Here is a 13,943-nt window from a genome sequence, read left to right on the forward strand (position 1 = left end):
TATATTATTGTAAAACATCCACACAAATGTAATTCTCCCGAACTTCTTTAATTAGTGGTATTATTAGATGTATTTACGCGGGATCTGCGAAAGGGTTCTGCTGCTGTTGGTGTTGTTGGATTAAGCATAAAGCTACACAATGGGCTATCTGTGCTCTGTCCACCACGGGTATCGAAACCCGGTATTTAGCGTTGTAAGTTCTCAGACATACCGCTGAGCCACTGGGGGCCTTAAAGTTTTTGTGTGTTCGTGTGTTGTTTTTTTTATAGCAAAGCCACGTCGGGCTATCTGCTGAGCCCACCGAGGGGAATCGAACCCCTGATTTTAGCGTTATGAATCCGTAGACTTACCGCTGTACTCTGCTTCAAGAATAACATATTTTTACTTCTTGCTTTCGAAGTTCATATGCAATTATTAAGCTGTTAGCTTTCTCATATTTAGAGTTTTGCTTTAACTTCTCTCATAAATTAGTTAGCATAGATAGCTGCAAGAATGAAATGAACAATTTTCTATTTGTTTCATATAGTTTCGAACTCTGGTTTTAACGGAATCCACTCTGCATTTCTGTTCTTTCGTGTTCGATTTGGCTTCGGATATATTCTCCTGTATCATTCATAACATTTTGCTCTCACATTCTCTGGAGTATAATGTTATTTGTTTGTTTTCAAAGAATATTTTTGTTAACATTCAAGCATTTCAAAACACACGTTTAGAACAAGCGTCGTTGTTACACACATTGCATTTCAATTACCAGCTTTTCTTCCTCACCTGTTTTGTTAGTGTTAACTATTTGTATTATTTATTTCTTGCAAAGCTATTAAGACTATATGAACAGAAAAAAAGGCAACCAGTCGATAAGACCTTATCACCCAACATCCACACTGAGGAATCGACTGTCGCTCTTATAATGCATCCAAAGTTTAAAGTGCAGGAAATATTCTACGGTATTGTACAGATTCGAACCCAGCTACAACTTCCAGAACTGTAACACAAATACAACCTGTTCTGTTACGAGATTTATATTTTGGCTAGAGTAATAAATATTTCAGAGGTTCCTAATATTTCTGCAGAAATTATTTACAGTTATCAAAATTCTTATTAAAGTATTCAGTGGTGGATAAGATAAATTAATAATGTGCAGTAGTCGAACATCTAGCTTGGAAAAATTATTTGGTGTTGTTACTTTTTATAGTGAATTATTGAAACAAATCCTAGGTCCGACACAACACCATTAGTTTGTATCAGTAAATACTTAAGTTAAAACAAATAACGTCGAGTGTTGCTCAGCGGGATCTCGGCAAGTCTTTGGATTTACAATCCTAAAAAAAGGGGTTCAATTCTCCTTCGTGGACACAGTAGATGGAAAACCACATTGAAAGTAATAAATGAAGCTTTGGTACGAACTGCACTGTCGATGTGTAAGAGTGAAATGTATCATTGAAGGAGCGACAGATGTAGATACAGTTCCTTCTCTGATTCCATCACTAATTTAGGGGTAAATTAATAAACTAGTATTTTCGGAATTTGCTACGAAATGCTAAATGGAGTAACTTAGACATTTTGTATGATGGAGAGAAAAAAGAACAAACTTCACTGAACGTTTCGTTTCTACACTTTCTGGTTAAATCAATGGTTAAATCAAACAAAAACAACAAATGAAAACAAAAAATATCAAATTAATGTTTCGATTACAGATGGCCCGGCATGGCCAGGTGGTTAAGGCACTCGACTCGTAATGCGAGGTTCGCGGGTTCCAATCCCCGTCATACCAAGCATGCTCGCCCTTTCAGTCGTGGAGGGTTATAATGTTACAATCAATCCCACTATTCATTGGTAAAATAGTAGGCCAAGAGTAAATAGTAAGTGGTGACGACTAGCTGACTTCCCTTTGGTTTTTCACAGCTAAATTGAATGATATAAAATAATCAACCCATTTTAAAATATCTAAGAAATTGTGAAAAATAAATAATATTCACATATTTGATTTCTCTATATTGCACATCACGATTACTGTTCGTCAGTTTTTCATATAGCAAAACCACATCAGGCTACCTGCTGTGTCCACCAGGGGGTATCTAACCCTTAATTTTAGAGTTGTAAATCTGAAGACTTACCGCCGTCCCAGTGGGTTACTCACGATTACAAGTCCCCCAGTGGCTTAGCGGTATGTCTATGTACTTACAACGCTAAAAACAGGGTTTCGATATCCGTGGTGGGCAGAACACGGATAGACCATTGTGTAGATTTGTGCTTAATTCAAAACAACATCACGATTACATTACAAGATTTAAACTTTGTTTCAAATTCAGTGATAGAACAATCCTGTATTCCTTTCATAAGACTGGAAGGTTGTTTTTGAATTTCGCGCAAAGCTATACGAGGGCTATCTGCGCTAGTCGTCCCTAATTTTGCATGCTGGGCCCTAAGACTGGAAGAAAGAAAATTTATCCCCCAAAACATAAAAGATGTATTAAATTTCTGTATTTACAATAATGATATATATTTTTCAATAATCAATTTTTTTACGCAAGTATATGTGTGTTTTCTTATAGCAAATCCACATCTGGCTATCTGCTGAATCTACCGTAGGGAATCGAACTTCAGATTTTAGCGTTGTAAATCCGAAGACTTACTGTTGTAACAGCGGAGGACGTTAAACAGGTAATAGGAGTGACAATGAGTGCTGACTATTCTATTTGTTTTGCACATTTATATCTTTATTTTCATAAGAATAACTTTATTGAAAAACCACATAAATCCATGTATTATTTTTGTTTGTTTGTTTGTTTGTTTGTGGAATTTCGCATAAAGCTACTCGAGGGCTATCTGTGCTAGCCGTCCCTAATTTAGCAGTGTAAGACTAGAGGGAAGGCAGCTAGTCATCACCACCCACCGCCAACTCTTGGGCTACTCTTTTATCAACGAATAGTGGGATTGACCGTCACATTATAACGCCCCCACGGCTGGGAGGGCGAGCATATTTAGCACGACGCGGGCGCGAACCCGCGACCCTCGGATTACGAGTCGCACGCCTTACGCGCTTGGCCATGCCAGACCCCCATGTATTATTGCCTCAAGTAAGATATATACATGATTTAATTAGTAAAAATAAATAATGTTATTAACTTGTTGACTGCCAAGTATTTCAGGTGCTACAGTACAACTATAATGCTTCTTCATTTTGTAACTTTTTTCGTGACGCCATTTCGGATCGAAAGTGAAACAATTTGTAAGTATGTCAAATGCATGTATGGTGCTAACATCTAGCGTTGAAGTTAGGTATTATTGAGAACAAATTAACTCGTCCGTGGCACTGCGTTACCGATCGGCTTGGAGCAGTCCTAGGCAGTGTCTACGGCACTGAAGAGGTTAACACTATTTATCCGATAGAATTAAAAATTGAAAATGTTTCAATATCTAATACCGAAGCATATTATTTAGATTTAGAAATGAGAATAATCCATAAAGATATCAATATAAATATTTTTGATAAAAGAAAATATTTTGTATTTCCAATATATGGTTTATCTTCTTTTAATAGTAATGTACCATATCCTTCTGTTATAAGAATTATAACTTTGCAATTGTTCGGATATTGTAAACTTCGTAATAAATTACAATATTTCATCGGTAATGTTGAAATACTGTTACAAAAATTAATAGTTAATGGATTTAATAAAGAAACTTTAAATAAAATTATTAAACTATTCTGTAACGAATATAAGAAGGTATTAAATAAATATAAAGAAATTAAAATGAAATACATTTTACTAAAATTTTCTAATAACTATTTTTTGTTGTGAATAAGGTAATTTAACAATTTGGCACTACTTTATGTGGATGTACACCTTACTGCATATAAAAAGCTTGAAAAGAGCATGGTAGTTACAGTGGATGTAATGGGTGGTGGTTCGGAGTGATACTACTTTAATTAGTTGGCTCGATTTTTTTCACTGTGTGTAAGTGATATTAATAAGTGATTTTTTTACGTTAACACATTATTGTAGTGTTTTTTGCTTCGTTCCTTTTTCTCTGTTGTTTGCGCTGTAAAGTATAGCGTTATATTTTATTAAACCGTTGACTGAAGGGATGATCGGCATGGCTACAGCCCTCCGAACATATTCCGTCGGACCACGGTCGATCAGATTCGTGATCTCTGCAGACCTGATACCATCATCGATAATAGACGTTATATGTGATCACCCAAGAGTGAACGTCCTCGACTGTCTACAACATTTTGACAAGGTGAAATATATGGCGACGTTGTCGTCGTCGGTGACTTTACGTTTTAAAGGACAAGTGAGCCGGCCGGTCAGAATATTAAATGGGTGACCATTCGATCAAACCCTTTCGAACTGCAGGAATATGGGGCGGTGATCAAAGTGGAACACGAGCGGTATCAGGCACGCCCTAATACATGTACGGGTAACAAAGTTGTGTGTTAATGTGAAGACACCTGTTCCAAACTTCCTGAAAATTAAAGGTTTTCATGTTATGATGAACTACGCTGTCATGCAACGCATGCGTTGTCGTTGTGGCCTTCAGGGCCACCTGTCTGCAAATTGTGACACGACATAAGTGCAATAAGTGCCAAGTATATGGGCACATACGCAACACATACTTAGTGAAATGCCCCTCCCGCGATGGCAACCATCAGAGCAAGAAGATCAGGTCATCACAGCACGGCCAGTCTTCTTTGGAGCAGTCCTAGGCAGTGGTACTAGCAGAAGGGGAAAACTCGGGCCTCCTACACCCTCGGGATGTGGGTGGGGCCTCTGAGGAGGCTCAGGCCCCCTAAACAGTTCATGCCTTTTTGTTTGCTGGAGAGGAGGTTCAGTTTTCTGAGGAGTCTCAGAACTCCTTGCAGATCCAGGGGGAGGCCCAGGTCCCCTCTTTGAGGGAGGGTGGGGACTCTGCACCAGTGTAGGATGAACTGCCTTCGCTATCTTTTTTTTTATGGAGGGCATTTTCTCCTCCTCCCCACAGTATTTGGAGAATTTTCTGAGTTCGTCATCGAAAGAGTCATCTCTTTCCATTATCCAGACTGAAGTCTGGGAGAAAGCAATGTTTTAGAGTGGTTATCCCAATGGGGTAACCACCCTAATGAGAACACGCCTCATTCTTGTCTAAAGAGGGTGCATGATCCTTCACTGTCAGCTGTAACACCTGAGCAACAATGTAAGTAAGTTGCTCCCTCGAAAGGCGTTGATGGGTCTATCCTGCATCACACTGAACATCCTGGGAATATGTAGCCGCAAAAAGCAAATCTACGCATTCTCTCTTTTCAACCGTTTGAAGATTGACTTTATATTTTTTGGAGGAGACTCATTTTGCCTCTAAGATGGATCATATTTCTTTTGTAAATCTTTTCCCTGTTTGGGCTTTCTGGTCTTTTGGTTCAACTTATGCACAAGGGGTGGAAATCCTCTTTAACCCCAATTTCTTAGGAAGTATTCTTGGGTCACATAATGATGCTGAAGTACTGGTTGTATATGCTGATGTCATCACTCAGGGACGTAAGATACGACTTGTTAATGTATATGCTCTGTTCAAGGGAAGGAATTGCAAGCCTTATTTTTCTCCTCGGACAGGTTCTTGATAACACAGGCTGATATTGTCCTTGGCGGGGACTTCAACTTTGCTGGAACCCCACCTTAATAAGATTGGTCATCAGAATACACAGCCTCCGTGTTAGATGTTGTTCGACTTCAATTTCCACGACGTCTTGCGTACACTTTACGAAATTGTCTTTGTCATTACTTAGACCAGTAAAGGCGTCTCTTGTCGCCTGGACCGTTTCTATGTCCCAGCTGGCCTGAAGCAGTGCCTTGTTAGAGCTACAGTCTGTCGGGTAGGTGAAGTTTCGTTTCACGTGTCCGACCATCGAGCCTTTTTTACCGCATTCCAGGATTTTACCCCTGTTTTTGGGGTCGAGAAGTTTAGAGACTCAATGTCTCCCTCCTCGCCGAGGATGAGGTGGAAAATGAATTGATAGCCTTTGTCTGGGGCCTAATCTTCCATTGACACCATTAATGAGACCTGGTGGGTTTTAAGGAAGCATGTATCTCCGTGCTGAGGCAAGCAGGCACGAGAACTTTGTGAACTCGCCCTCTTGTCCTGTGCAGCAAGCAAGACACATTAACAGCCTTGCTTAGGGGCAGACCAATGGACCAGTGGATACTTGCAGACATCAACAGGCTAAAAAGGACATAACTTGAAGTATGCCAAATTATTCCAAGCAGTGAGCATTTTCAATCTAATGGAGTTACTAGATTCCAGAAATATTACTAGGGTTCCATTGTGTGAGGCGTGGGAGATGTCTTAAAAACAAACACATCTCCAGTCTGTTGAGGGAAGACGATCAAGTGTCCTTGGACATTACTGACATCCTCAACATGTGCCTTAACTATTACAGCTGACGATATTTGGCATCGCCAATTGTCGAGCGAATTTGGAAAGACTTTATACAGGCCTTGCCAACCTTTGATTCTTCACATGTTGGCAACCTAGTGAAACCCATTAGTCTGAGTGAATATTGGGTGGCTATTCGGTCCAAGTCTAGGACTCGGTAGTTGGGAAAGTGGGCCTCATCTGCAGCCAACCTGTTTGGTTTGGCATGGACTTCTTCCCTGGTGGAACGTTTTGGGATCCGTCTCCTTGTGGAACCAGAGTCTGCTTTGGAGGAGGTGATGCAACGTGTCAGTTAGACAGTGCACGAATATCACTACACTCCTACTGACGTATTTAGCAGGGCTGAGGAGATAAAGAGGAGGATACTTCCCTTAATATGGTATCTTTGTGCGATTCTTCCTCTGAATAAATGTAGTGTACGTGCTGGCCAGCGGCGTGTCTACACCTTCCTGTTGAGTGGTAAGATTGAGGCAGTGTTTCTCGGTTGTTTTTAATTAGTCCACCCCACAAAGGAGGACTGTGCATTCCACGCGTCCCGACCAAGTGTCATTCTCTCTTCCTGTCAACAACTATCTGTTCTCTGTCCTGGGAGGATCATCCCAGTAACTTGCTCGTTTCTTTATTAGCACAGGAATTTTGGTGTTTCATCGAGCCTGAGTAAACGAACGTATGTTGATTCTCCCAATTGGTATACTGACGCTGTTGCGGGGATTAGACGTTGTCACGCCAAGTCGCGTGACGTTTCGAGGATTCTGGTTCTCTCTACCGTCTGCTTACCTCAGAATGTACTCACAGGATAGAGCAACACTACGCTGCTCCACCGTGGGACGTTATATGGGGCTGGGTAGTGATGCTTCATCTTGATAGTTACCTTCCGGCTTTCAACTGGTTCGTCGTTTATAACATCTTACTGGTGAGAGAACATTTGTACCTCTTTGAGCATTAGTACTACCAAGTAATGTCCATTGTGTCACGCTCGTGTGGATTCTGTACTTCTGTTAGTCCTCTGCCTGACGTAAGATACGATGGGAGAAAAGGTGACTTCCCTTTCCCCCTGTTCCTTCGATTTCGGCCAATGTTATATTGTATCACGTGTCAGTCCCCGTTCGCGGTCACCTGGCCTTTACTTTCCATTATACTACATCTGTGTTTAAATACGTCATCTGGCGTACCCATAATCAATATGTTTATAAGTGAGCACCGGTGACGTACTATAAAATATTGGCAAAGGCTTGGTAGAAACTGCTGCTCCGCCTTGAGGTGGACTGTCAGTTATTGAGAGCGATGGACGTTTACCATCATTCGCGTGCAGACGTGTTACCTATGTATGCGCTTGACAGTGTTTTTAAGTTCTCATTATATTTCAATTTTTAGTAACTTTAATTTCATTTCTGGTTAATAATTCCACTTTTGTAAATAATATTCCTGTACATTTGTTTATATATTCGTTATTCTTGAATTTGTATATATCATTGTAAGTACCTTTTTTTCCTATTCTTTGTATATTTGTGAATCTTTTCTATATTTTCCATATTCCACTATTTTTCAATGTTAATTCCATTGTATATATATAATTATTGTGCCTTTATTTTGTATTTCACATCTTAAATCATTGCTATATGCATTCTTTGTTCTGTTGGTCCTATTTTCGCAGTCACCTCCAAAACTTAGAGTATATTTTATATCCCACATTACAGCTTGTACCCCGAGTTCCTTCGTATATATGTACGTATGTGAATTACGGTTACAATTGAGAGGTTGGGATTTACCTTTTCTAACGCAGCCCTACCTCGCGAGTTTCTTTACTTATGTAATTTCATTTAAATGTGTTAATTTCGTATAAAGTATTTGTACATGAGTGTTTTTGATACGCCTATAATCGCTACAGTTTGAAATTTGTTCTTCATACGCGTAACTCATTCCAAGAGTGTGTGTGTGTGTGTGTGTGTGTGTGTGTGTGTGTGTGTGTGTGTGTGATTTTTACAAGTGAAGCACGTGATGTTCAGTTATCGTTGAATTTATCGTCAACCAGTCGGACGCTTACTGTAAAAGAAACCCAAGCCCAAAAATAATGCAGCATATATTTATACCATTAAGTAGTATAAATGAAGTTTTTTTTTACTCTGAATTGGCCTGGCATGGCCTAGCGCGTTAAGGCGTGCGCTTCGTAATCTGAGGGTCGCGGGTTCGCGCCCGAATCGCCCCAAACATGCTCGCCCTTTCAGCCGTGGGGGCGTTATAATGTGACGGTCAATCCCACTTTCCGTTGGTAAAGAGTAGCCCAAGAGTTGGCGGTGGGTGGTGATGACTAGCTGCCTTCCCTCTAGTCTTACACTGCTAAATTAGGGACGGCTAGCACAGATAGCCCTCGAGTAGCTTTGTGCAAAATTCCAAAACAAACAAACAAACATTTTACTCTTGACAATCGAAGAAAAACTAATTTTAAATTTCTACAGTTGGCGCTCAACCAAAATTATACATTGGTAAAGGGCAATAAAAGTAAAAATGAATGACAACAGAAATAAGTAGTATTTTATACGTACAACTAGTAGGAACTAAAATAGTAGAGAGATTACAATTACGCTATATAATCAAGTCATGTGATTTCTACTCGGGTTTAAATGCATTGAACTATGGGAATTTGTTAAACAACAAGAAAACTAGAGAAAAGAAAGGCAACAGAAGAGACAAAATGAGAAAAAAAGAAAATAAGGAAAAAGAAATTCTGAAAATAGGAGGATGAAATAGAAACATGAAAATACTGAAAGATGAAAAAAGGGAAGCAATACTAAAAGATAGAGAATAGCAAAACTTAACCAACCACAGGAAGGACTTACGAATGACAATGGAGGGAGGGCACGAACTGAGATAGCAAAACTTAACCAACCACAGGAAGGACTTACGAATGACAATGGAGGCAGGGCACGAACTGAGGTAGCAAAATTTACCCAACCACAGGAAGGACTTACATACAGGAAGAATGACAATGGAAGCAGGGCCAGCCGATCTAAGCTGCCCAAATTTGTTTAATATAAGGATGGCACGGATGCCTTCCTGATGGAATATGAAAGATTTGACCAAAGTCAGGACTAAGATAAAGGCGACTGGATAATCCGTCCAAGATTAATTCTCACAGGAAAAGGCCGACAAGTACATGTCAGCGTAACATCAGAAGATACCATGAATTACAAGAAATTTAAATGGCTTTACAGAAAAGATATGAACTTATTGTAGTAAGTAAGGATCAAACCTGATGCTAGAAAATTTGAAATGGTCAAGTCGTGTGTTGAAATAGTGTTGAAGGACCGGCAGAGAACAGTGCATGATCACGTGCTCAACTGAAATGTCACTCTTTTTATAGGAAAGAACACCAAAATATATAAAGATGATCAGTATGACAGAACACTACATGGAAGCCCATGCAAGAAATATAACTGATAAATCCAAGAATGTCCAGTTAAATTTGAAACTAGTAGCTGACCAGAAGCAGGAGTTTACCAAAGATAACAAACGGGAGAAGAGATACTACATTTGTTATGAAATTGGAAAAAAATTACAAAGGAGTGCAAATCCATTACCGACAAACATCAAAAATCTCAACATAAAACAATTAGACCTACCTACAGAGCGAGTTCTCGTAAGAACAAGAGAAGAGTGGCTAGCACTATGGATTGACAGTGACAATTATGATGAGAACATGTAACAAGCATTAAGCGATGCCAATAAATCATGATATGTCAACATGTGAAGGATATGTTAGGAACAAGTGAAGGTCCTAAGAAGCACTAGGTGCAGTAATGCAACAGTGAGAACCACTCTAATATCCGATGATTGGATGACAGGTAAAGTACGTCTGTGTGCGCTAATTGATGGAACAGTTAGAAAGTTTCCAATAGTAAAAATAAAGGTGAATACTCGTATTATGTAAGGAATCTTTAGACTATGTGTAAGAAAGAACCAATACTTGACTTCATGATAGTAAACCTAACAGATACTAGAATTTTGGAGAAACTAGATAGGAAAACGATTGAAGCATATTTTGTTACCACGAGAGTTCTAGAAAAGAAGAGAAGATATAAAGACCATGCAAGTGTCAAAAGTTGGTATCCAGAATTTAGGCTTAAAGGAACTGAAGAAAATATGGAATAGACTCTTCACTACAGAAACTTTGCGGGAATGTCCGAGAAAGTTACTCAAATAATATAGGAATGGAAAAGATATATATACTAAATATATCAAAGCAGTTATACTAGGAAAGTTAAACAAGATACTCAACTTAACTAAACTGATAAAGCTGGTTCATCAGCCAGTTGTGGGAGGCATCTAAGAACAATGAAAATGGCATACAGAATCACCAGCAACTTTTACTGGCCACGAGTCAGATGGGAGTAGGTTCTGCAGGTTATATCACATCTGTCAAAGGACAATACTCGGACGGAAGGTAGCCAACGTGCCATTGTTGCAGATGTTTTTCATAGAAGAGCTATTCAGCAGAGTAACTATGGACTTGACTGGGCCATTAACACCCGTGTCTTATAAGGGCAACTAATATGTACTGACAGTAGTAGACTATGCGACACACTATCCGACAAACAAAGAGAGAGTAACAGAAAACCTCCTTGGGATATTTTGCAGATTAGGCTTTCTGAGAGAATACCCTAGTAACAGAGGGACCCAGTTTATTTCAGAACTGATACAGTAAATTTGTAGATGCATCAGTACTCGGCAGCACTTTACCACCGCGTACAATTCTAAATGTAATAATCTTTGCGAGAAAGTCGATGAACTTCTTAAAAGAGCATGAGTTGGACAGGTACTTGCAGACAGTATTATTCACTTATTGAGAAGTCCCACAAACAAGTACAGGATTTTCACCCTTTGAGTTATTATATAAAATAATAGTATGATGTCCATTGCAAATATTGAAAGAGCTATGAACAGAAGAAAAAAGAATTAGAAAAAACAAACACGTACTAGTATGTGTTAAACCTCAGAAACATTGAAATTCAGACATTGAAATTTGGATAGTACTCTTACAAGAACATGAAGATAAACAGTTTCCAGTAACTTGCACAAGCAAAAAGCTGTCAAATAGAGAGAACTGCTACTCAGATTCAACGTGAGTGTCTGATTATTGTACTTCCCATAGGGAAGTTCCAGAACTATCTGCACAGGAAAGTTTATCATCCATACAGACCGTCAATCGCTTGCATGCATTCAGGAGTGCAAGGCAGAGTGCGAGAATTATGTGATAAGTGTTACACCTTCAGAACTAAAAGTTCCAAATTAAAGTTAAATGGATTGTATAATAATAAAAGAAAAAGTATTGTAACAATTTATGTTGAGGGATTTATGTCATGATATAAAGGATTTTAGATATTTTGTTCATTTTGTGAATTAATGTTGTATTGTTTTTCCTTTATAAGAGTTAATGAAGACAACTGTTGGAAGCTGTTTGTAACTCATTGGTGTCGAGAATAAGATGAACAGAAAATAGCAGACAGACACGAGGAGCGCAAACGATTGGGAAGAGCTAGGCCAAAGTAAAGACAAAAGCCTAACGGTTGATATAGGCCTACTGATTAATACGTTAAGGAAAAACTAAAAAGTAGAAGAAAAAATTATAAAGTGAATTATATTTGAACTGTTCGGCTTGTGAACTTAAATACTAAAATAATTAAATAGGCCTAAATGGACTTAAGAGGAAAAGAAGTCGTAGTGTTTGATAACTTATAATTTCTACAGAGTGAAGAGCATATGTTTAACTAGTTCAGAATCTGCATGTGCATTATTTTTAAAATTAGTAGTTTGTGCTGCTCATTTACCGTTGAATTTAACGTCAACACACCATAGACACCCACCGTAGAAGAATCCCAACTACACAATATATATTTATTCTATGAAGAGGTATACGTAAGAGCCTATCTAGTCTGTCGATTGAAGAAAATAATATAATTTTTAAGTTCCGACAGTGTGCGATTCTCGTAAACTTAGAACAGGTTTAAAATTATTATGAAATTACCCATTCAATCCTCAAAACAAAAGAACTCATGTGCCAGAGTGGTTGAAAGTGGAAAATTATATTCGTTTGAAAACGGGGTACGTTTCCTATGAAACCGTAACTAGAACTGTCGAGCGGAATTTGTATTATGACTAACCCCGTGGAAAGTAGTAATAGCTTTTTTTCCCCATTCTAACAGTTGTTTATAACTTAATCTTCTTCCGATAATTGCTACAGGATTATGTCAATTTTATTCATATTGTACTTTAACGTAACACGGAATACATAGCTGTTTTCATTAGATATTTAAAGATAGTGTTTATACTTGTATTTAAGTCTTATTTATAATGGTTTCTCTTAACGTTATTTAGTAAACGCGTATAGCGTCTGTTTTAGCGTACTTTTCTTTGTATTGTGACCGTTTAACTGTTCTGTCTAACCTTCCGATCGAATACGAAAACCGACTCAATGTTAATTAGTTTTTGTAGTTCGAAAAATATGAACTAATTTCAGAGATATTAAAACTGATTATAGAATTTAAGAAAACTTCGAGACGCCCGAATTAAAAACGTTTCTTGCTATTAATGTGTTAATATAAAAGACTGTCACGTTACGCTTGATTTCTCGACACGGGAGTGATAAAAACCAAAATGTATTTATCCAAATATATTTCTGTTACTCTGACTATTAGATTTTAGTGAAGGGGTGAAAAGGGGCCGTATATTAAGTGTAATGAAGGTTTGTATGATCAGCCTGAAGTATAGGCGTAGTGTGAGATCACTCATCGAATGAAATATATTGATTCAATTTTAAACTTTAAAACATTTCTGAATTAAGCTATTTTCTGTTATATCACCCAAATTAACTTTTGAAACTAATTAATTGAGACTAAGTTAATAAATCAACATATATTTTCCATTTTTTTCTTTAGTTTTCATTTTATGATTTCGGTAAATAGACTAAGAACAATATTAAGTATACTTTTGTTGCTAAGCAACATGACGTAAAAATTGTTGGAACAGCGTTGCCAAAACTATTTTCAATGTATCAGAATTTGGTAAACATCGGTTAGATTTAACTAATTATTTCATAAGTACGCCACAAATTCATCTCGTGAATTCTTAACTTTGATTAGCTCCAAGGTTGAATTGATTATTTGGAATTAGTTGGTTGATTTAGTGTTTTAGAGCACAAAACAGCGAGGCTATCTGCGCCAAGCATCCGGTTAAAAAGTTAATTTAGTAAAATTTTTAAAAGGAAATTAAGGTAAAACAAAACAAAGTTTAACATAGTCTACAACCTTAAGAGAAAAATACAGTAATACAAGTTGTAAAGGACTTTCTGTAGCATAACTATAATTATCATAACTCGCCAGGAAGACTAACAGGTAAGTACAAAAACCACTGTCAATCACCTGACGTTGGCCTTTCCAGTCCTGGTTCTGAGTTATTTGACGTTATGGGCAGTTTCTAATTTCAAATCGAACTAGATAGACTATGACTCTTAAGAGGAAATCACATTAAAAAAAGTG

This window comes from Tachypleus tridentatus, chromosome 13 (genome assembly GCF_004210375.1).
Source record: "Tachypleus tridentatus isolate NWPU-2018 chromosome 13, ASM421037v1, whole genome shotgun sequence".
In the NCBI taxonomy this organism is placed as follows: Eukaryota; Metazoa; Arthropoda; class Merostomata; order Xiphosura; family Limulidae; genus Tachypleus; species Tachypleus tridentatus.